Raw genomic sequence first — 25,752 nt, 5'->3', positions numbered from 1 at the left:
TTGTTTGTCACTTTCCCTGTGAGTGGCCACACACTGCTATTCCCCGTCCACACACCGCTATTCCCCGTCCACACACCGCTGTTCCCCGTCCACACACCGCTGTTCCCCGTCCAACACCGCTATTCCCCGTCCACACACCGCTGTTCCCCCGTCCACACACCGCTGTTCCCTGGCCACACACCGCTGTTCCCCGTCCACACACCGCTATTCCCCGTCCACACACCGCTATTCCCCGTCCACACACCGCTGTTCCCCGTCCACACACCGCTGTTCCCCGTCCACACACCGCTATTCCCCGTCCACACACCGCTGTTCCCCGTCCACACACCACTGTTCCCCGGCCACATCGTGTTTTTCTGTGATCAGTCAGCACAGCCGTCACCACCTGCTGCTCAGAAGACTGTGCTCAGAAGTGCTATATTTGTAGTTTTGTTTTACAGATTATTGACAGCATATAGGGGAGGCATGGAGGTGCAGTGGTTAGCACTGTTGCCTCACACCTCTGGGACCCAGGTTCGAGTCTCCGCCTGGGTTACATGTGTATGGAGTTTGCATGTTCTCCCCATGTCGTCGTGGGGTTTTCTCCGGGTTCTCCGGTTTCCCCGCACAGTCCAAAAACATGCTGAGGCTAATTGGAGTTGCTAAATTGCCCGTAGGTGTGCATGTGTGAGTGACTGGTGTGTGAGTGTGCCCTGTGATGGGCTGGCCCCCCATCCTGGGTTGTTCCCTGCCTCGTGCCCATTGCTTCCGGGATAGGCTCCGGACCCCCCGCGACCCAGTAGGATAAGCGGTTTGGAAAATGAATGGATGTATGACAGCATATACAATCTTTTACCAGTAATGAACTATATTTAACTAATGTACATTCCAGACACATGTCTATTAACAACGGCAACACGGGTAGGAATGAGCCTAAAATTGACTGGGACACTGGAAGCTTTGTGCAGTGACCTGCATGGCTGGAGTAGAGGTTCCTGCATCAGAGAATGACCATAGCTACTGTGATCACAGTAAACTTACCCAGCATGCTTTGCCTCTCCCTCAAAGATCTCCAGTGTGAACTCACTGATCTATTTTTAATAGGAATTTCTCTTCCTGCTTGGTGTTGCTGGCCGTGACAGTTATACTCAATGGAAAAGTCACACCTCGCCAGAACCTCAGTATATGACCTGTGCTCAGAAATCCCATTTTAAGCCATTTTTTCTAATATATACTTCCTAATATATAAATTATGTGTTACTGTGTAACATACTATTTAAATATAAATGAACGATGGAGTGCTTTACGGAGAATGCCATCAGCTTCGAACCACCAGATTTATACAGAAACGTTAAATGGACGTTAATCTTTCCAGGGAAGGCCCCAGCGTCCCACCTTTTGCAGTTAACGTGACGTTGCTTCGGATGGAAGGCGTCCAGGTTTTAAAAGGACGACGCCCTCGAGTGGCAAGGTGTGAAGCCAAAAGAGCCTGCCAGATTGATTTGTGAACGCGAGGCAGCGGGGCTGGACCCGCGGGGAGCTGTGGGTGCGATCAGCAGTCAGCAGGACAGTGAGGCAGAATGTGAGCGATCAGTCGTATCGCAATTAATGATGTTCGGTATTGCCAGTTAAATACGAGTTAAAAATGAACTTGGGGACCGTATGTTTTTCTGGGAAGGTGTGAAAAAGTTAAGTAGATTTATTTAGTTTTAAATGCACTACAGATACCTAAAATACACGTTGAAGAAAAAAACAGTAAGTCAGCCGTCAAATAGCAGGGGAAGCGTTGAAAGTGAGATACGGTGATACGAGTCTTGCGTTGTTCAACAGGCGATGTACCGCTGGGACTGGAAGCTTTGCTAATGAGCTCTCCTTCCCACAACCCTCTGCTCTGTTAGCGGCATTTGTTTGAAGTCTAGGTGGTTTGAGATCCATCTTACCTGGAGCCAAAACGCAGAAGTTCTTCGCGGGAAGCCGCTACTGCTCCGGCGAGCAGGACGTGGGAAACGTTCGATGTCGCCGCCATCTTCCCGCAACATGGAAGAAACGTTCTGCAGAAATCTCCTGTTCCTCTCATACATGCCCGGCTTCCAGTTTAACTCACCTGGAAACTTCACAGCGTGTTTGGCTGTTTTTCCGATTTATAATACCTTTTTTTTTTTTTTTTTACAGCTAGATAGCAAAATAGGTCATGCTAAGAGAATTTATGGTTTACTATATACATAGTGCTAAAATAGCACTCTGTGAAATACCACTCAGGTTTTGCTAGGCTATTCATGATGGCGAATGTATAGTTTATAAATGGAGACCCTAACCCTGTGTTGCTCCATTTAAAGGCATCCGCCTCTATAAGCTAACATGTTGTGCTTGTTAATAATGACACATTTACCCAGTACCAGCCTTCCTGGTGAAAATGAAACTGGAAGAAAATGAAACTGAAAGAGCATAAGATTAGGGTAGGAAACGGAATTGGTACAGCGGGGCAGTGACCGACCGTGGCGGGATCTGCCTTAATCCTGTCAGTGCCTGGTGGCCTGGCAGAATCTCCAAATTACCACAATGTGCCAGAAGAGGGCCCAGCCTCCAGGCCTGCAGGGGGCAGCGTGCGCACACACTGGAGTGCTGCCACAAGTGGGGCTTTAAAAAACAAACAAAAAAGATGCTGTGGCAGAGCCTAATGCTTTCAGATTTTGCGCGATCGCCGCCGAACTGTTTACCCCCGTCTGCTCCGCTCGCGCGGGCTGACGAATGGGACAAACGACGGGCATCTTTTGTTTTCCCAACCCGACATTTGCTCTGGCTTTGGCGGGATTTTCACAAATCCTTTGTTTGTTCGCTTTTACCTGTTTTTTTTCCAGTGTTCAAACTGCTCAAACTGGTGCTGAGCTAAACAGCAGTCAGCTACCAAATGCACGCAACTAGCATTTTAATTAATCGGCAAGTAGGATCGTTGCAATAGAAATCATTTCTCTGCGTATGATAAAATAAATAAAATAAAAATATATATATATATATATAAGCTTTAATATATACAGCACGTTACCAGGCATCCTGCAGAACCTAAATTATTATACATAGTAATTTAAATAAGCAATTATTATGCCAATTGGGTGATTGCGATACAGACTACAGTGCTAAACATTATAAAAAGCATTGTAAAAAAGGGTATATTGGGGGGTACATGGTTTTCTTTAATCTGGAGAGGGAAAACAGGGAATAAAACATGAGTGGTAGGCCAACAGCCCCCCTCGCGTTCCCACTCGTCCCACTTGAGCACAAAAAACAAAAAAAAACGTGTTATTTATCTAGGTCTCCGTGGAACAAATTAGAAAAGCTTCCGGGGTCGTTGGGAAAAAAACATGAATGAAAAATGTGCAGAAAGCGGCTTTAATTACCATATCATTAAGCCTCGCTGGGCCGGTTATCTTGCGCTTGACCTCAACAGAGCCATTAATACAGCGCCGCCTGCATTCACCGGACACGGCACCGGGCGCGCCGTGTCAGGAAGTCGCTGTCTTACCGTCGCCTCTCTTCACACGCGGCGCGGACGCTGCGCTCTGCAATCGCAAGGTCATCCATCTTCCTCAGTCTCTCCTCCCCTGCAGGGTTCCAGCAGAGCCTACAGCCTCTCCCAGGAGGCAGAGGGCACCCTGCACAGCATGCTGGTCCCTCGCAGCATCTACAGGATCAGTGCTAAGGAATCAATATGCATATCTATTTCGAAAACTGAAATATAGCGTAATAAATTAAATAAATACATGGCATGTGCTGCCTGGCACAGACTACAGGATCCCCCAAGAATCAGAGGGAGGGATGGATGGATGGATGGACGGATGGAATGAATCACTAATTTTATTAAATTACAAATAAAAATCGGACCCTCATAGCCTCACTGAAAGTCATAAAGCGACGTTTACTATGCTGATATAGTTAATGCTAAGTCTGAGCTCTGTTTAAACTCTTACTGTAATTTGGCAAACGGTGAGTTCACTGGAAGCCATAATTATGATGAAACCACACGGGGGGAAGGTCACCTGGAGGTCGCAGCCATGTGACAGGGGGCAGCTGGGAAATCATGCCTGAATATTATCATGGTAGGTTTTTTTCCCATTTTGTAAGGGGGGGGGGTCATACAAAATCACACGGTTTCTATGGAGATCTGACAAACTGCAGAAAAGCTGGCGGGGCTGCTGCCTGGGATTGATACACTTCCTATGGGTGTAGGCTTCCTGGGGGGGCAAAAGGGAACACAATCATATATAACTGGGGAAAATCATGGTCAGGGCAGAGAAAAAAAATCCATAGAGGCACGCAGTCACCCCCCTCCCCCCCAATACATACACTTACACATCCTTTGGATCAGGCTATCTGGCCCAGGAGAGCTTTTGTTTCGAATCCTTCATTATCCTCTGGTTTTTAATGGGAGAATTACTCAATAGCATAAATGTCAGTATACATAAGTAATGGGCCTTTAATAACAGCATTTAATAACATCATCTGCATAACGTTTTGAGTGAAGTGTGTTGGACAGAACTGCGTGTGTGTGTCAAACAGCATAGCCTGGGAAGGCCAACCTTGTGTGTGTGTGTGTAGGTCATGTATACATTGCATTGTGGGGACATATAACCTGTTATTGTGACATTTTGGGGACCATTTTTTCGGTCTGCACAAAAGAAAGCTCAATTTCCTGTGACTGTAATAAAAAAATAATAATACTTTTAACAAATAATCATAATAATTAAAATAATAATACTAAATAATAAGTAAGTATAAATAAAATAAATCAAAAAAATTTTATAAATGGCAAAAGATTTGTGTTTTGCTTGGTTATAGGTTATGGTTGGACAGGAGTTAAGGTCATTATTATTATTAGAGAGTCCCCACAAAGATACGGATACCGTGTGTGTATGTGTGTGTGTGTATTTAATACATATACACAACAGCCTTGTTATGTCAGATATGGGAAGATACAATAATATTATTATTACAGTATGTATTACAGTCTTTATTGCACATACACATAGGATATTAGTTGTAAAAGTCATGAAAACAAAGGCAGGTTTTCTCCCCTCATATAAGATTTATTTTTTGGAATACAATATGGCTGCTCTTTCAGGGAGTCCAGCTCCCTGAATAAATATGGGATATCCCCCCCCCCCCACCACCCACATCAAATTTACTGAGAGGAGGAGGGATCCCCATGAAAAGGTTTCTTTCCTGAGCTGGGGATATATGGAAATCTGGTACAAATGGTTTTATAAAAACAGTTTTTTGTGGGGGCTGAGATAACAAACAGGGGTCCTGGAGCTGCTAAATGTGGCCCAGAACTGCCTCTTTGCCCTTTTATGGCATTTTTTTCTTGTGTGATTGAAACTATCATTTCAACTTAATTGACGGCCTGAGGTCGTTAATAAATACCCTCCGAGTGACCACAGCAGCAGAACTAAATTAGGTACGACTCTCATTTGCTAAAGCGCTAAAAGTTTCAGCTCGGCTTCTCCCCGATTAGACGCCTTTTATCGTCCAGATTCAGGTATGTTTAAAGGATAATTCCTGTAATGGAATCTGTGATTTTTCATCTGCCCTGACAGATGCATCGAGCCGCATGGCACTGGCACAGCAGAACAAATGCACTCCATGGCAACCGATGATATCTCAAGGAGGAGGCATGAGGAGCGGCAGTGAGCCGGGCCCCGAAAACAGACCGCGCCGGGGATTTCACACGCTTTTCACACCGGAACTGCTTCCGTGCTCTTGACTTTGCTTAGACGACAATGACCTTAGCGGCTTAGTTTCAACAGCCGGCCTGGATATCAATGTCGTCCTTCCTATTACATTCAATTTTACGGTCAAATACATCAGCTGAAGATATGAGATTGTATATAGATGACGGCAGAATGTAGAACTCGTGTATGTGCTGAGGGCAGACCTCACAAACTACACACCCTATTAAGAAACATCTCAGGACTGGAGAATGTCAGTACAATGCTGATTTATTTAAGTTTTGTGTTGCTTTTACATGCTACGTTTTCCTTCTTGTTAGTATGAAAAATACATCTAGGACATTTCCTCTTCTCCACGATAATTTGAAAAATATGATTCTTGTGTGGCTGTGGAGATGGGTGGGGGCTGCATGTATTATGTATTAGGAAACTCTTCATCTGTGAAAGAAGGACAATTTACAGCTCTGTTATTTTTTCACTCGTCTATCAATCAGACATTTTCCGCAACTTTAATACTTTTCGGGCTGCGAGGTCTGTAGCGGATAGCGGACGCGGCCATGAGAATTACGATGACCTGCAGGATCCCAGTTCTTCTCTTCCCCCTTTGAGCCACTACAGCCTTTCATATTAATACGATGTGATATTAACGAACTGTTCAAGGCACATGAATGCAGACGTAAGCAGGGCAAGTTGCCCCTCATCCGAAAATGGCTTTGCTGAATTTTAATTTGCAATTATCATTTTCAACAATTCAGCCCACAATAATTATACCCCATACACATATAAACATCACAAGTTGACGGTTATATAGTACGTGTAAAATCTAGCAATATCAAGATATCCATATTCATGCCATCGGATTTTACGAAAATGTAGATATTTTTTCTTTAAATATGTAGTGAAGTTGTAGAATGCTTTGATGATGCTAACTAGATGTTTTTGTTGGATTTATATTGAGTCTAAGCACTAAATTAAAGAAAGCATGGACTGTTTTCATAGCACATTACCATGAGACTTAATCTTAAACTGACTTAAAAGTTTAACAAAGTTACAGCTGAAAAACTCTGCCGTAAAATCCTGATTGTGATGTCATACTAAGCAGTTAAGCACAATGTGGATTCTTCGTACAAAGCAGGGGATACTGTATCTCTTTAAAGGACCTGCTGAACACCTGCGTTCGTGCCATGTGGCTCTGCCCCCTGAAACCATCTTAAACCATGTGACTGGCAGAGCGCTGGAGAGATTGGGGAACATCCTCGAGATGCCTTTCCGTGATTCGCTCCTTCGTAAAACCCACGGCCACATATTTTAAGCACCATCGGCTGAAAAAAAGTTCCTGTACAGTTCTGGACGTCTGATTTTTTTTTCTTCCAAAAATTACCTGATTTTTCACTTTAGTTAGAAAGATACTGCTGACAAACACATTGTTCACTGGTATTTTGGACAGTGTATTTAATTATGTTCTCACTCCACTGGCATCCCGTCCAGGATGTCCCCTACCTTTTCCCTTCTGCTGCCTGGGATGGGCTCCAGGCCCACCGTCACTCTCTGCTGGGTAACTGGTTATGTAAGATGGATGGATGTCCTTCCCCTCAGTATCCGTACCATAACCTGTACTTTGAATGTAACACATTTTTCTTGTCAGCATCCCATAATCTTCGCCTACCATGTTATTCTTTTTGGTCACGAACACTGATTGCCTAGAGAGTCTCAAAATAAAAGAAAATAAACGAAGCTCTTGAAGAAGAAAGGCATACAAAGAAAATAATAATAATTATAATAATAAAATGATATGACTGAAATGAACCTTTTGGGTTTCAGTCTGTCAGGGATTTCGAGCAGCATGAACTTCAAACGACTGTCATATTCAGTCCAGTCAAAAAATAGCTCAGAACTGATGTCAGCTGTAGTAATAAGGGGGAAATTAAATGCATTAATTGTTAAAATATAATGAAGAGTTTCCATCCATCGTGGAAACATCTCGACACCCGTTTTCACCCCGCCAGAGCGACCTAACTAAAACGTGTTCGTTACTCTTAAGCAGAAAGATCTTTCCTTTGCATCCAGAGCTATACTATTACACCAGTTGTCATCACTTCAGTGGAATGGTGTATATTCTGACGTTTATTTAAGCCTAAGTATTACAGACATTTATGCAAGGCCATATTTGGAGCAGTCGGCATTAAGGGTCTGAGGGAACAGCGTGACTGACAGATTAAACGGCACTTATCGGCTAGTTACCAAGCGGGAACAGGGCAGATTTGGCCCAAGCAGATTTAGAGTTTGCTAATGCATTTACACCTCGTAAGACCTTGTGTGGACTGCAGGGGGATCCTTGCACAGCTCTGTGTTTAGAAGGCGACGCGGAGAGCAGATATGGCTGCCCTCTTCAGCTTAGCACCAAGGGAGAATGTCAACTCTATGTAATGGAGTTTCATAAGCGATTTCACTGGATTTGGTTGGATTTGAGAGACTTTCAGTGGAAAAAAAAATGTGTTATGTCTCTAATAGGATAAGTAAAGGACCTTAGAATGAAAAACTACATTTACGTATTCTGCAGTACTACTACTACACACACACACACACACACATTTGACCTATTCCTCACAGTAAAGAGACTGATATTTTCTTGGGAACAAAAGACCTCCAATTCTCACTAGGGGTATGGTTAACTTTACATAATGCGGTTTCATAAGCTGTTATGAAGAGTCTGCGGGATTTGGGATATTAAGTGAATTTAAAGGATAAAACGCCCAAACTGGGACTGTATTATATTACTAACAGGATCAATCAGGATTTCCTACGAGCCAAACCATTAATATAATGCAACAGTCCATTGAAACATAAACTGCAAAGAAGATCTTGATTTTGACATTGTCCCTTAATGAGATTTTTGGGTGAGCGAATGCTGAGGCACAGACATACCTCAACAATCACAGAGATTTACAAGTAAAGAAAAACTGAATATTTACAACTGCCACTCACGAGCTTACTTTTTTAATACTTAGTCACCTTTGGACATTCTTCAAAGAAGTCATCTAAGAGAAATTTGGAAAAAAGACAAGAGTGCGAAAGAGATCAGGAGATCAGATCTCTTTAAATCGGTTAAGGTCTTGTAACAGTGGAAGGTGCACCGGCGTGAACAGGTGGAGTAAGGTAGCAGAATATCCAACTACACCACCCTGGGACTTTCACCCGGGGATGTTCAGCCTCTGGCTCTCCTCCTAACCTGACACTAGAGGCATGCAGGTTCGGTCCACCAAAAAGCAGGAGTAAAGACATTGTTTCAGGACAAAAATAAGTAAGTAAACCGTAAGTAGTAAACTACACCCCCTTACAAGTATGCTTCTTAAAATAGGACCTCAGATTCAGCCCCAACACACGTTACTCAGATTAATGCATATTCATGGGGAGGTACCAGTGGGGGCAAAACCACAAAAAAATAAATAAGCAAAACCAAACCACCCGTGTACACACACACACACACACACCATAGCACTGCAATCTTAGCAGCCAAGCACTGCGAAATCTCACCACCAGGGCACCTGCCGCCCCATCGTTTGTCTCCCCATACCTGATGAAAGACAAAACTGCAGGACAATTTTACAACACACAAACAACGAAAACAACTGATACAAGGCAGGTTGCCTTCACAGGCAATTTAACAGGACACTAAACAAATTACAGCCCCGACCTCTTCTACAGCGGAATCCAGTGAAGACTACAGGATGGCATGGCAGTTCTCCAGAGTGGACGATGTGATCTCCAGCTGAAGAGGCGTCCGGAACAGGGGACAAATCCACACCAGCAACATCCGAGGCAAACTTAAGTCCCGATCACTCTAAGTATAAACTTAACTGAGACTGCAATTATCCCCTGTCCTGCTTGCAGCTATAACAATCTCGTAGTTCCATGTTTCACCAAAGCAGCAGCGTTCACCGCTAAAAGCTGAACTGTGAAGAACTACGAGATGTTCGACAGCACTAATGCCACCTGATGTCCAACTGTACGCACTGCGGAAGAATTACCAGCAGGAACCGTATAGAGGAGGAGCTTCCTGAACGCTACACCGTACATCATATTATAAGGTGGAATACTGTTAAATGACCGATTGGGGATGTGTTGGTAAGCGTACCCAATCAGCCACCCTCAATTCATAACAATCTACCCCCCTGTCGCCCCCTGACGATGATTTACCCACTGTAAACAAGGCCATTAGTGCATTTGACACTGGAGGATAAGGAGGTACCACTGATCCTGACTCTGTAGAATACATTGGACCATCCCCTTGAGGAGGTGGCAGTAATACGTTTTGATCATGAAAGGGTCATTGGTGGCCCACCTCAGGTATGGGCACTCTGCTCCCCAGGTCCTCCTCAGACCCTTCCTCCTCCGAGGGTGGCTCCTCCTTTAGGGTAGGACCAAGAATACCTGTCCCTTGCTGCCCTTTCAACGTGTTGAGGTGTATCTGTCACACCTATGTTGGATCATCAACGGGCACGATGGTATAAACCGACCCATCACCTTTGGGAGCCCTCTGAACACCAAACTCCACTAATAAAACTGGCAGAAATAGCTGGCAAACCCAAAAAAACGAGTGAGACTCAATGATAGTAGTTGGGTGGCATCAGTTAGCAACCACCTCCACCTTTTCCGTATCTGTAGAAACCCCCTATCTGGAGATAATGTGATCTAGATAGTGTACCTCTGGTCTAAAAAAACATGGTTCTCTCTGGAACTGAGCAAGAACCATATCCAATCTCTCCAGATATTGAGTAACAGAGTTGGAAAAAACTCACCATGTAATCCAGGTAAAGTAACAAGGATTGATGTCGCTAGTCCCCAAGCAACTGCTGCATAAAGTGCTGGAAGGTACCTGGTGCATTGCAGAGACTAAATGGCATCCTTTCCACTCAAACCGAATGGACTACAGAGGGTGGTCTCTGCCTTATCTCTCTCGGTCATTGAGACCTGATTATACGTACTGGCTAAATCCGCTTTGCATGAGAGGGGAAAGGTATCCTTCCTGGCCTATCCCATTGGAGCCAGTAACGCCCCCGCTAGAATCAGGGCTCAGCAGTTCGCCAGGCGTTAGATTCCCGAGGACTGATGTGGACAGGCATGGGTGTCAGAGCTAAACTGCTCAAGATTCTCACCTGTCCTGCATTGTCTTGTTAGCCGTGTATTATGTTCCTATGCTCATGTTCCTTTGCCGGTTCTTGCTCCTGTTGTTGCCTTCTTCCCTGAATTTATTTAATTCTCGTATCTTGTTAGTTTAGTTCTGGTTACTTATGTTTCCCTGGTCATGTTATTTTAGTCCCTTATTTGGTTCTGTAGCTTTCGGTTTCATTTTTACCCCAGTGTGTTCACTTCCTTTAATAAACCCCTTTTTGTTGGAGCCACAAAGTGGATCATCACCTTTTTCCGCTACCATTATGCCTCGAGTCTGCGACAGGAACAGAATAATTATGACTCCTCGCACCCCCCCCAGGCATACCCTCCCTCTCTACCTAAATCCTCATCACAAATGTTGAGCAAGGTGGCAGTAGGCTGATGACACATTAACTGCTTTAATTGTCGACGAAGAGCACTGTCAGAGACACTCAACGCAAATGATCAGGCAAAAGAACATTGGCATTGAAAATGCTTCGCGGTGCCCGAGATTTAACTTGCAACATTAACCTCATCAAGGCAAAGGAGAATCCCTGCAAAGTCTCCTGCAATGCATAGGAATTTGAGCAGTCATACAGTTCTTACAATACGGAAAACATCCTACCTGGCTCTCTCCAATTTGCCTGTACACAGAACTTTATTACTCACCTAGCCTCCCCCTCTGAATGCGGCAAAATGAAAAATTCCAGATCTTTCTTACACTCGCGGACCGGTCTGCACTTCCTCAATGCACCCCCTTCACTAATCTCAGAGTGGTCCCTAAAGACAGAGCATTTTCGCTCCCTTGGAATAAAAGCTAAATGTTCAGGAGGAATGACACTGTTCTGGGTTGGAGTTGCCAGTCTTCCCCAACGCTACACCATACGACCTCTTATAAGGTGAAATACCATCAAATGACTAATTGGCAATGTAGAGATTGGCATACCCAATCAGCCCCCCCCCACTACACCACAATCTCTTAAAAGTATTCAATGAAAAATACTTGGAATGGCAAAGACCAATATCACAACAGTATCTGAAATGTCACTGACGATGGGGATTAATCTGTAAAACATGGATGGTTTTTCAGAGACAGTGAAAAGACAAGTCTACCGCTCAATATGATGAAAACAAAAGTTATAATCAGCAGAACAGCAGGTGAATTTATTGTTGCCAGTGAAGATATAGAGGTTACTGACAGTTTTGTGTCCTTGGAAGAATCATCAGTAATAAGGAGTCAAGAAGTATATCAGAGATGGGTAGCAGATAGAGCTGGGATAAAGGCCTTATATGCTGGCCAAAAGCACTGATTCATTTCCGTCACTCTTCATATTAAAATTGAAGAGTACCAGTGCTTTTGAACTTTGGTGTTGTCTAAGACTGCCATTGATTCTGTGGACCGCATGAATTTTAACTTGTAGCACAGATCACAAGACTAATCATATTTTGGGCATATTCTGGGAAGACCCTGTTCATTGGAGAAGCCCGCAATGCATGGAGAGGCTGGAGGCGAAAGAGGAGGAGGGTGACACAACAAGAGAGACCATCACAACAATGGATATGCCACCGGGAACCTAACCAGACAGAAGACTAGACATTCTAGCCATTTATATGGTTTCCAAGAGTCAACATAGATTGGACAGAACCTGACACTGCAATTAGCTGTCATTTTCCTTTGCCAGACTATATAAATAAATAGCACCAATTCCACAGGACTGTCTGTAATTGCTCATTAGTGCAATCTTAATGCTTAATTCTAATAGCAGCTAAAAGTCAATGTGTTATTTACTTTGCAATGGTGACAGGCGTCTGATTGCCGTTATCATCATCATCATCATCCTCATCACAATCATTACTTTTACTCTAGGTTCATGAATGTGCATGAATATATATATATATATATATATATATATATACCATAGTTTGAGCTTTTCTTTGGGGTTTGCTGGCCATGGCCTGTGGGAGCTATTTCTACCAAAGACTTCCGACATCTTATAAATCACAGCCACCCTCATCATGTAAAAGTTAATAACCGTTAATAATCCAAAGGCACTGAAAAGGCCTGGATTTGTTAAAACGTTCCTTTAAAACTGATTGGTTGGGGAAAGAGGCAATTTTACCTTAAATTCGGTATTGATTTTGAACAGCAGCTTGAAATTACATTTTATGCATTGTTGCACAAAAAAAACCTTTATGCGACTGTGTGTTCAAAGGTCTGTCATGTGACTGTGCAGTCAGGTGTTCTGGGTTTTAACCTTAGCTGATGAAAACAAGTGAGGACCGACGATGGCACCACTTGAAAGGTGCTGAACGGCTTGATCTTGAAAGGCTTTGGGATGACCATGAGGAATCGTACGTTGTTGACATTTCCATACTGCTGCTGTTTGAAAACTTCAAGGGAGATTAAAAAAAAAAAAAAACGTCAGTCAACAAGCTCTGGTTATATCTGAGGATCGCACCCAATTTAAAGTATTATGTCTCACAGGTCAGTGAGCACAGATTCTTTAAACAAAGGCTGAGTACATTTAAGCTTTCTATTTTAAAATCATGCCATCATTTCCATTACAGACAGGTGATCCCAGAGACAAGTGCGATGTTTCGCAGTACACTCAAAATAATATATGTTTAGTGCGAACGTGTTAATAGTGTGAACGGAGAAGTACCTCTACTGAAGCCAGAATTCGTCTAGAATATTATTGTGACACACAAGGATTGCCAGCGACATATCAGGTGGAATACACTACAGCTAATACATAATCTCTGCAGGAAAGACAGACAGAATCTGTAGGCATCCATAAGGGGACGCAGCAGGCATTGGAACTACAAATACATAGCATCATAGCATTTCCTTGTTTTGTTTGGTTTTGTTTGTGTTTTTTTACCCATTCCAGTTGCTGACCCTATTTTGTAAATCAAATGTTCCCCCTTGTTCATTTAGCGTGAATTGATATTTTGTTTGACATGCACTGGCTGTTCAGAGTATAGGTTGGAATAGCTGGACTTAGTACAGCGATTGTGATGGCTGAAAAGGATACTGCAATTATTCATTATTAACTACTGGGACTTTATCTTCAAACAAAACGAATACCCAGCATGCATAGGTGTCTCTGTCTAGAGTAACACGCAAAGGAGACACTCCGGATGGGAGCATCCGCTCCGCTCTCAGTGCTTTTCATCTCGTTGACGGCTATGTGAAAACACCTTGCATATGTCTCCCCTCACGCAGATTTGGCACCAGTTGATCAGAATAATCTGTGTTGCAATCACAGGTTTTTGAAACGTCTTCACTTACCATCTGGAGGACAGGCGGAATGTCAACAATGATGGTTGTGCAGTCTCTGCGTTTGCATGATGTCAGTCTCTCTCGCTGCGGTCTAAGCTGTATTGATCCACCTGTGCATTAAGATTGTGTCCATCAAACGAGCCCCCCGACATGACATTCCAAATCGCTTCCGTTTTTCCATTTATTATATTGTTATTGTTTTTCGGAACCTCAAAGATCAAGGGAGAGTGTTGACAGTTAACTTAGCTTATCGGGCTTAAGTTCAATCCCTGTTAATTAAATTACTACAGTCTTCAAACAATTCCAGATGCACTTCCCAGCACTGACCACTGGGTGGATAATCCATCCATTTTCCATTACCCCTTGTGTTGTAATTGATTGCGGTGAGCTTGTACCCTGTCCCCCGAAAAGCACAGGCTAAGAACCAGGGGACACCACAAATGGGATAATCGTCAAGTTCAGGGCACTATTCCTACGCTTTGGAAACACCAGTTAACCTAAAATGATGTATGTCTTTCGAGTATGAGACAAAGCGGGAATACCCGAAAGAATTAGTGTAAACTTGGGGAGAACATGCAAACGCCACACAGAGGATGAAATCAAACCCACAACCTACTGACTGCACCACCCTGAGTGAAAACGTTTCAAAAATACATAAAATGATGGCTGTAGCTTTCTTCTCTCTCTCCAGTTAATATGCTAAAATCGTATAATAAACTTTTAATGAGTTTCAGAAAAGGTTCAGGTCAAAATTACCGCACAAGGCATGCCTGGATTGAGTAATGCCATATTTCTTTGTGACCCTCACAGGTAATTTCCCCAGAAAAGGTCACCGTGGCAGCTGCACTGTGAAAATTATGTACTTAAAAATCACCTGGTTCCCCCCCTACACCACCCTGCATGCTTTTTACATGCAGGTGCAGTTTAACTCGATCGTGCTACCAGTGTGACTGGATTATTGTTAAAATATGAAGAAAGAACAATTACAGACACCGGGCAAATTCCTTCCTAAACCTTAAAATTGTCAGACGGAAGTGATTTCGCGGGATAAACTCGATTTTTCAAGCAGCCGGAACTGGAGAGAAAATCTGTCGACGACGAGAATCCCCTCTTATCTGCACTGGATTAAGCTACTGGAGCATGAACTTCCAAAATTATAGTCATTTAAATATGAAAACGGGCCTTAATTGAATCAATCGGCATCATTCAACTAATAAGTCATTTTTACTGTAAGGTGCAGGTTATCTGGTAAAATGAAGTTAAAATGTGCAGCTAGTAGACGCGTGAAGAAAATGATGGTGAGATGGGGTTTGACTTTAAGTTTGGGGATATAGGAAGCACATTCTTCAAGGGAGAGTGGAGCAAGGCGATAATCTGGACACCTATGAACACACAACATATTCACCAGTACCTTCGTTAAAGACTGGAGTCTCTGATAACGAGATCTGGAAACACCGTGACCTGAATCAGGGATCTTCTCTAGCCTCACATCGCTTAGGAGGAACATCTGGGGCATCACGGAGTCTGCTGTCTGTCCATAGCCCCTTAGGCCTCGGAGACACACATCATTCTCACAGAGGTTTAAAAACCACATGAGGTTTGCGGTTCACGTCTCTATCAAAGCCAGACAAAGTGTACGTTTCTGCTAAGCGGCCCTGAAGGGCTACTCCTATCAAATGGACCGTTTGAGTGCTTTTCTTATGCTGGTGAATTTGCAAAGACCTGCCGGATGATGGCGGGGGGGAGGGTTGTGTCAGGAGGTGGGATTTTTGCACAACACAATTGAGCTCTTTTGATTTTAGAAGCAGTATTATTTGGATAGCCTGTTCCACAAAGACATGAGGCTCTGAGAAAGAAAGAAAGAAAGAAAGAAAGAAAGAAAGAAAGAAAGAAAGAAAGAAAGAAAGAAAGAAAGAAAAAGAAAGAAATATAGACCTCAGTGGCCTAATCGCAGATTCAACATATTTATTAAGGCTGTCAGCCAAATTATTCCCATGTAATTTGGAATTTTGGGAGTAAAAAATTAGAAGAGTATTTTTTTATTTAACGTTACAAGGTTTCAAAAGATATTATAGTATAGTGTTAAGAGTTTGCTGGACACACACATAATGGATATTTCATAGATTTTTGTTTTATTTTATGAATGTTGATTAATTAAAATGATAAAATCAAACCCAATTTGCTTTCTTATTAAGTTTGAGAATTACTGTATTGAATGTCAGCACTAGTAGATTTTTGACATTTAGTTATGAACCGCTATGATACCTGGCTGGATTGTTACTGCCGCAAATGGAATTTAATTTGAAGTTATATGTTATTCTCTATATAAAATTGTATTGTCCATAAGTACGTTTATTGTTGTGATGGTGTCTTGGGTCGGGATGTCAAGGTGAACCAACGGACAACAACAGGCCCAACTGAAGCGCGAGATGCAGAGCTCAGGCTGTGAATGGCAGGTTTGTTCGCGAAGGAACCCCGTGTTCAGGAGCGCGGGAAATCTTCTGAACATCGGACCACCGCAATCTGACAAGACAACACCAAAAGGCAAAGCTGCCATTCTCGGAAGCACATAGGTTAAAAAAAAAAAAAACAAATACAGGATTTGGAGATGGGGATGGAGGAAGTCACAGCAGGCAGCTCGCCACCACGAGTGTCCGGCTCAGAAGTTCGGTGTCTAGGGGACAGACAAAGATACCGTGGCAAATTAAAAACGTCTGGAACAAGGACAAATGTAAGCTGGAGTATCACCGGCAATCGTTGTCACCTGACTGTCCCTCTATTAGAGTCACCTATTAAATTATGTTTGAAAAAGGGTGGTTTTCTTTTCATAATTAATTTGATTAAACACAATAATGACATGAGACCATCAATTGTGTGAGTACGTTTCCAGTAAGGGATGTGAACTTCTGACAGTCAGACTACATTCCGGACAAGTAGAAAATAATTACGCCACCTGGAAATGTGCTCTGACAGCAGTGTGCTGTAAAAACTGGGAAAAGGGAAGCAAATAATGTAACACAAGGGCATTCAAAGGCATACGACCTGTCGACATGTAGCTGAGCTAGCTAAGCTAATGCAAGCCTGTTACCATGGTGACACCCCTGGTGTCAAGGCGACAGTCTGATACGTTCCATCAGCTGCAGGAACCAATCTTTAGCGCTGGAACGTAATCCTTTTGCTGGATACACGTGTTGCGTGTAAATAATTCCTTAGTAGCAGTGTGTTTAGGGAAAATTAGGTGAGGTCCTTGAAAAAAAATCATGGGTAAACAATCGGGTCCTTGTAGAGCACTTTTTCCCACAAAACGTGCGAGACGGCACTCAAAGGTATTCAAAATAGCGAGATCATTGTTATGGATGCAGAGAACAGTCTTTTAATAGACGATAAATGTAGCCACGGTCAATGTTTCATGGGAGAGGCTGATATAGCCATCGCAGGTCTGTAACCTGTGAACAAACAACTACAGAACTACAGAACTGCAATAGTAAAACAAGTAAATCCAAGAAAGTCTTATTTACAAAGATTTTTATCGATTTATATAGACAGTCAAGGAAACCGTGAGACTGCAATAACTCTAAAAGTGTTTGACACGGTGAACTAGGTAAGTATTGATATGGCGCCGGGAAAGCAGAATTAATCAACTTTGCCCAGCAACCCACGGAATTTCTGCGGCTTTTGTCTGGGTTTCGCAAGTTTCTCACAAAGAAAAATAATTTTAGCAAACACTCCTATCTGTGAAGTTCTTCTGATGAGTTGTGAATTTAAGGCGAAAACTATGCCACGAAGACTATCAGACTTTCTGAGAAACTCAAATAAAAAGTAAATGAAAGGCACCAATATAGATATATAAAAATATCAAAGTATGCCCAGAAGGGAAATATATTCAGGTATTCGCGTATCTCAAACACCCGACTTTTTCCAAACTTGAGAAAATGAAAACTCTCAGAAAACTACTTTGTTCACTGAGTCCATGTTACTTATCTGAAGTATTCTGGTTAACTGGAATCACAAGGCGGTTAGAATGAACTCATTATTAAAAATAAAACTTACTCCAAGCAGAAGCGAAGCAGTTAGATAAGAGAATCATCAAGAAGAAGAGAAATTGATTCAACAAAATACGGCCAAATTTTAAAAGAAAAGCTGGTTGCGTCTGGTAACATCTTACAGCTTGGTTCCTGGTCAGTGTTAGTTCACAGGCGTTGAAGGGGGTTATGCAGAGATGCTTAGCTGACGCTTTAATGCAAAATAACATACAAGAGGTACGAGATGCTTTATTCGTCACATACTGTACATGGTAGTGAAATTTACAACATGTAGTGAAATATACCCTGAATTAAGAATAAGTCAAGTTACAATAAACTAAGAAGTTACAATAACTAAAATCGTATACATAATATGGAGAAATACAGAAGCATTAATATATGAAATAATCTTAAGGTTAAAAAACTGTACACTGAACATGAAACTTGCCTTGAGTTTTTTCTGGGCTGATTCAGTTTAAGTACAGACGGCGCTACAAGAAAACCCCAGAATTCATGGATGCAGAATTCATGCCCCTGTGTGGCTTTAACAGACAAATCACTCGCAATCTGTGGCCTGTTTGTGTTTGTTGCAGCCTTGACCCCAGGAGACAATCTTCTGCAACAACGGGGTTTTGATTGGAAATATTAAGCTTCAAATTTTGTTGATAGTTCAAAATAAAACCCGCCAGAGAATGGGCTTATGAAATGACAATAAATATCAAACAAAATCCAGACTCCATGAGAGACCAAGAGACAGCGAGGTGTTGTTGATTATGTGGTATTTGTATCTGGAAGTGTGGGGTACTAAATATTATTTTACTGACGTTATCTATAACGCAAATTCAGTTTGTTTATCCTGTCTAAAAATACAGCTGTATGGTGTTAAAAATGATGAGAATTAAAATTTAACCATGATTCACTGGGTTTGTCTTAACACGTTGACTAGAGAGAGTTAGCTAGTCTCGACAATGTGTGATGTCCCCCAGAATGCTCTGCGAAATCGCCGTGGAAACTTACATTCTTTCATCGCATCAACACTTGTCTGCTGTTCTTGTCATTTTCCCTGTCTGTTCCCGTCACTTGCAATGTACTGCCATGTGTCATGCATACGAATGCCCCGTCTCAAGCAAGATATGTTGGGCTCGAACAAAAGATAACATTGGTAACATTGGAGTCGAACAAAAGATAACATTGGTAACATTGGAGTCGAACAAAAGATAACATTGGTAACATTGGAGTCGAACAAAAGATAACATTGGTAACATTGGAGTCGAACAAAAGATAACGTTGAAAGTGGAAGTACGTAAATAAGTTCAAAAAGAACCTTTCAGTGTATTTAAAAATTTTGCCTTAGCACGGTGTAGATGTTGATGGACATCTGGATGGATGGTTTTCTACAGAAATCTGTTTTTGGCCCATGTGTTTATACCGTGTGTTTGGTTGTGAATTTAATTATTTGGGCACTCCAGCTGGTAATGAGTTGCAGAATGACTCACAGAAATTCATTTTTGCAGTTGAGTTTTTTCTCCCGCTGGAAGCTGACGGCGTTGGGCAGGATCGTGACTAAAGTCCAGTAAACTCTGTTAGGCTTCTTCCCTCCATTCTTAGCCTCAATGTATACCACCGGATTTATGTTTTAATGCATAAAGAACATTCATTCGAAGCATGTTACCTTACATAATGTTTGCCTTTTGTTACTGAAAATACTGCCAGCGCAGACAAAAATGTAGAGAAAATACTTTTTAAAACAATTTTCACTGAACATCGACCAAAATTTCTCAACTGAACAGACAGATTATGCTAATTTACTTGCTGAACCGATTAATTTCAGTGTAGCGCATTGCTTGTGAAGGCTTGCTTAAGGATTAGCGCTAAAATTAATTTGACAATTAGGATATAATATAGTTTGAGCTAGAACTTCAAGTTATAACTCGAATGCAATTAATTTTAATGTATTCCCGGGTCTCGTTAAAACTCACTTTATAGTTGAAGCTGGTCATGTCATGAATGTGAATCTGATTGAGTTGCGCACATAGGATATTATTGGCTAAGGAGTCACTGAGTCAGGTGGTCAGTCATTAGCCAATGGAATGAATAGCTGTGCTTAGGTACTGTAACAGAGGGGTACATTTCAACATGATAGTTAGTGGCTGACAGAATGTATCCATGTTCAGTGTGCTGATCAGAACTTATCAAGTCTTGATACTCATCGAGTTGTGGATCAGAAGTTCGACAAGAGTCGTAAACATTATTGCTGTTGCTTTCTTCGGCTAACTGCTCAAGTCTTCCGTGATAAATATTAAACTCAATAAATACGTTTCTATGTTTTGTTTTTTTTAGCTTCTGAAGTTCAACAAACCACCCAAAATAACGTTTACACATCCCTACTACACCGGCTAGTATAGTATTCTCTGAATATGTAACTTCCTTTTTGGGTCTAAATTAGATGTATGAAATCGCTTTGTATTTTTATGTGTAGTGTTCAGGTAATACTTCAAAGTTTAGGTTAGACTGAATGAATTTATACTTTCCAGAAGCTTTATACTTCATCCACTGCGTAACGCCAACCGGGATGTCGAGATAGCCATTCTGCTACAGTATGTTCAGCACACAGTAGCTAAGGTGGTGAATGGACAGGAGATAATTCACCAGTTAGATATAGGGTATGATTAGGAGGCCAGATTTGAAATGACCACAGTGGGCAGTTTTAGCCAGGACATCGGGGTACCAGCCCTACTCTGTCAAAAGGTGCCCAGAGATCTTTTATGACCTCAGAGAGTCGGAACCTTGGGTTTTTACATCTCATCTGAAGGACGGCACCAGTGTCCCCGGTAACTGCATTGGGATCCACACAGACCACAGGATGTGCTAACCCATCAGGCACACCAACACCTCTTCCAGCAGCAACCCAGCTATCCTAGTTGGTCTCCCAGCCAGGTACTGGCCAAGCCGAACCCTGCTCACCATCAGGTGGATTAGCTAGTGTGACCTGCAGGTGGTATGGCTGCTGGGATTGGGGTCAGCTGATTGTAAACCTTTTCTAAAAAGCCCTCCATACTCTGCATGCCTTAGATATCGGCACTTACTGTGAAGGATAAAACCAATACCGGTTTATTGGGTCTAACTGACCTGGCGATCATGCATGCTATCCTGTAGCCATTCATTAAACCATGATTGAATGTGATGTACAACCTATCAGTCTATAACCACTACTATAGAATGTATGTTAGTCCTGCGGGCGGCATGGTGACACAGTGGTTAGTACTGTCACCTTGCACCTGTGGGACCAGCGCTCGAGTCTCCGTGTGTGTGGAGTTTGCATGTTCTCCCCGTGTCGTCTTGGAGTTTCCTCGGGGTATCCTGATCCCCCCTCCCCCAGGTCCAAAAACTTGCTGAGGTTGATTGGTGTTACCAAATTGCTCGTAAGTGTGCAGGTATGAGCATATGGTGTGTGAGTATGCCCTGTGATGGGCTGGTGTCCCATCCGGGGGTGTTCCCTGTCCATAACCTCTGACCACGCACAACCCTGACTAGAGCAAGCAGTTACAGAAGATGGATGGATGGATGTCACTCCTGTTCGCTTCTGATTATGGAAATGCACTTCATGTATGGAAGGAAAGTCTACCTTACAGAGGCTCTTCTTGAAGTTTCTGAGTCACACGGTGCTGTGATGACAGCATTTGTATGTGTTCCTGCTGCTCCCTTGAATCGTTAGAAGCATGTGACAGTGAACTTTCCACTTAAATCAAAAGCTGGACGCCGATTTTGATTTCATTCAGCTTAAAATCTTATTGTAAACCCAGGTATCAAAATGGGTCTTATATTTGATTTGATTTTACAGGCCGTGTCCAAAGTCATCTGCTATAGGAAGTTCCAGAACACAGGGAAACTCTATTACATAGGCACAAGTTTAGTGGAGTTACAATTAAGATATCTGGCTCACTCACACCAGCATCTGCCAGAATAAAATTCAAATAAAATCTCATGCAGACTTGTCAGAAACTAGCCATGCTAATGAATGCATGCTAGGGAATAGTCCATCTCTGGAATGTGCTAAAATTTATAATGAAGCTTAATCAATCCAAGCTAAGGGGCTAAGCATTCCCCTGTTTTAAGTGCGATGCTTCACAGCGAAATGTCAGGCTAAGATGAACATGGAACTCCATCAGGATGCTATAATAATATTACTTGTAATAGTATTTATGATGATTGATATCGTATATAGCTTCATACACCTCAAAAAGTAGTCTCCTGTTTCCACTCAGAAACTTCCCAAAGTGTGATAAATGATTGTCAATTTTGGAGATAGTGAGGCTGCAGTTTGGCCCAATTTTAGCTCTGCTACATTTTGGACGCCCGTTCTATCGTTTCACGTCTGAGAGCCTTGCTACAATTTGGCACCGGTCCAGTTGCCTTGCTTGCTGTCAGTTTAAAATATTGCTGCGGAGATTCCATCAGACGTATCCATAAATAAAGGTGGAATAAACTAACCTGTAAATAATTAAAAAGACGAGCAAATGAAATGGTCTTCCGGGTCTGGGTCAGTAGGTAGCACTGTGGTCTTGTCTTCATGGTTGTGAGTTCGACGCCCACACGTGCGGGCCTGTTCTCCCGTGCACGTTTGAAGGGATTCCCCAGCATAGGCTCAAACCTGCCGTTTAGCTGAAGGGTTCTCTCTCAATTAAGAAAGACCAGAAAGGCTGATAAACACTAAAAATGGCCGTAATCAATGTGGCTGTACTGTATTTTGCGAATGGATCTGATAAGTGTGAGTGAGGAGCTATTTAGCAATAATGACTCTTTATGGATCCCTGTAGGGAAACTCTCTTTTAACCTGCCCCATCTTGCTCTCATGTAGGTCAGAACAAGCTTGGCAGCAAAGGGCAGCCCTGTCCATAACGCTGGGCCTTAAGGGCCTCGCTCAAGGGGCCCAGAGCAAGGGTCACATGGATATGTGACTGTTCTGCAAAAGCCGGGGTCGAACCGGCCTCACAGGCACAGAGGCATAGCCCACTGAGCCACACGCATTATATAAAGGCGTTTCATATCTTTGTAATATTATACATACGAAAAAAAATTCATATTACAAAGTATCACTCTTCAGTAGCATTTCTTGAATAAAAAGAAAGACACCGCCTTCGCAAGAACCATAAAGTTTGCCGGTGCTGGCAGACAGCAGTCTTCTTGGGCGGGAGTACGAGAAAACGTGTGTGGATTGCCGAGCTCCAAGCTCCTTCAATGCTTTTATTGCATTATTGTTTGCGCATGGCAAATTGGTGCAACGACGCATGGCTGATATGCACCCGGCAAGCGAATAGAGAACCAAGAGAAACAAACACACGCACCTCGTTACGAAAATAAATATATAAATATCCTTCACTCCATATGTGCCTGATCCAGTATATTACCTCTGAGTAGTAATCATTTGGCCAGTGATTGGAACATTCATCTGTAAAGGACACGACAAAGGATGGAATAAGTATGCAGTACCATGAAAGATATTTAAATGAGTCATTTAATGCATATCCAGATTGTCAAATGGTCCTGCGTTCAGCTGCATATGAGAAGTATATTTCTGTTGTAGAAATGCATTTAAATGAGGGTTGTGGTTTTAGGTATCATTCGAGGCAGACATTCCATCTTATTGGGGTCCTTGGGAAACGCGGCATCAGCATGCCAATAATCTATCCAGGCATTGAGTAATTAAAATTCAGGAGACTGACATGGCATGAAGTTTAAACGTTGGGGGGGGGGGGGGGGGGTGTTGTCGGAGCTGCCGCTAGAGAAAGTGTATCACATTGGGACCAATCCAATTATATTCCAAATTTTTTGGTCCCCTGTCACGCAGGGGCCTTTGGATTGTCATAACTTCCCCCCCATTAAGGGGCCCCTGTGTGTGTAAGGGGCCCCATTAAGGGGCCCTTTAGTTCTAGCGTGAAATGTTATGAACCAAAAATGCAGTGGTTAAACAGTCATTAAACAATGAAGTTGACATTTTGTTGTTGTATAGACTGTATGTTCTACTTTTAGTACATGTGTCATACATTTTAAAACAATTACTGATAGCAGTTTGTCAAAGCCCCAATAAACAGTATACGTATTTTGCATACTTTTGATGAATAAATTGTCGGCTCAGGAAGCTCAGAAACTCATGAAGAGCCTTGCCGGTGGTCTTCTGCAAGCTGTGGGGTGCTGACAGATAAACTGAAGCAGTACTAATCTTAGGAGGGTTGGCCGCTGTACGGAAGTCTGCTCATATGCTGACGAAGCGGGCAAGACTGAACGGGGCATTTCTGTCAGATCAGCCCAGAGTTGACAGACACTGTGAGAATAATCAGCGAGTCTGTCTGCTATGCATGTGTCTATGACATTACTGAGTGTATTCCTAAGGGCTTTTGGGGAAAACGGCCATGGTGTTTGAACATTTGCACAGATTTATGTGTCAGGACTCCGTGATAAGCCCTCGCCAAGGGGTTCCGACGAGACACGCGGACTTGCAAGAGTCTGACAGGGAATCGCCTCAAAGGGAAGTCCGGAAAGTCGCAGGGCTGAGTGATCGCAGCCTTTATTCTTACGTCTACCTCACAAAATGCGGATACGGATGGCTACTCAGCGCAAAATGCCCGATTCGTCACACACTGCGAGCGTGTCGCTGCAGACACCTTATGACAAAGTAACCGTGGAGTAGCCAAATTGGATTTATACTTTGGCCGCTCTATGACAGAAACTAGGAGACATACATCTGGCCACGCTTGTGCCTTGTCAGCCAAGGGTGGCTACAAGGGGTCTGTGTGCCGCTAATGCTAATGTTAGCAATGCTAATACTGTCTTTCACCCAGTGCAGAGTTTGTAAACTCTGAGGTGCTGGAGCTCATAAAGACGACAATGACGTCATACACACAAATCAGTCCTTAACAACGATAATGCACTCTTGATTAGTCAAACACATAACAATGCAGCATTTTCTATCGCCTGTTAGCAACTTTAGACGTTTAATCTACATTGCGCTTTTCTCACTCCATTTTGCGACTGTTCTCATTAGCATTAGCGTCCACAAACGCTGCTCCTCTCCTCACTGTCTCTGCTTGCTCCCATTAGCATTAGCGTCCACAGACGCTGCTCCTCTCCTCGCTGTCTCTGCTTGCTACCATTAGCATTAGCATCCACAAATGCTGCTCCTCTCCTCGCTGTCTCTGCTTGCTCCTATTAGCATTAGCATCCACAGACACTGCTCCTCTCCTCACTGTCTCTGCTTGCTCCCATTAGCATTAGCGTCCACAGACGCTGCTCCTCTCCACGCTGTCTCTGCTTGCTCCCATTAGCATTAGCGTCCACAGACGCTGCTCCTCTCCTCGCTGTCTCTGCTTGCTACCATTAGCATTAGCATCCACAAATGCTGCTCCTCTCCACGCTGTCTCTGCTTGCTCCTATTAGCATTAGCATCCACAGACACTGCTCCTCTCCTCACTGTCTCTGCTTGCTCCCATTAGCATTAGCGTCCACAGACGCTGCTCCTCTCCTCGCTGTCTCTGCTTGCTACCATTAGCATTAGCATCCACAAATGCTGCTCCTCTCCACGCTGTCTCTGCTTGCT

Source organism: Brienomyrus brachyistius, chromosome 20, assembly GCF_023856365.1.
Source record: "Brienomyrus brachyistius isolate T26 chromosome 20, BBRACH_0.4, whole genome shotgun sequence".
NCBI lineage: Eukaryota > Metazoa > Chordata > Actinopteri > Osteoglossiformes > Mormyridae > Brienomyrus > Brienomyrus brachyistius.
The sequence above is the reverse complement of the archived record's forward strand: the minus strand, read 5'-3'. Positions refer to the sequence as shown.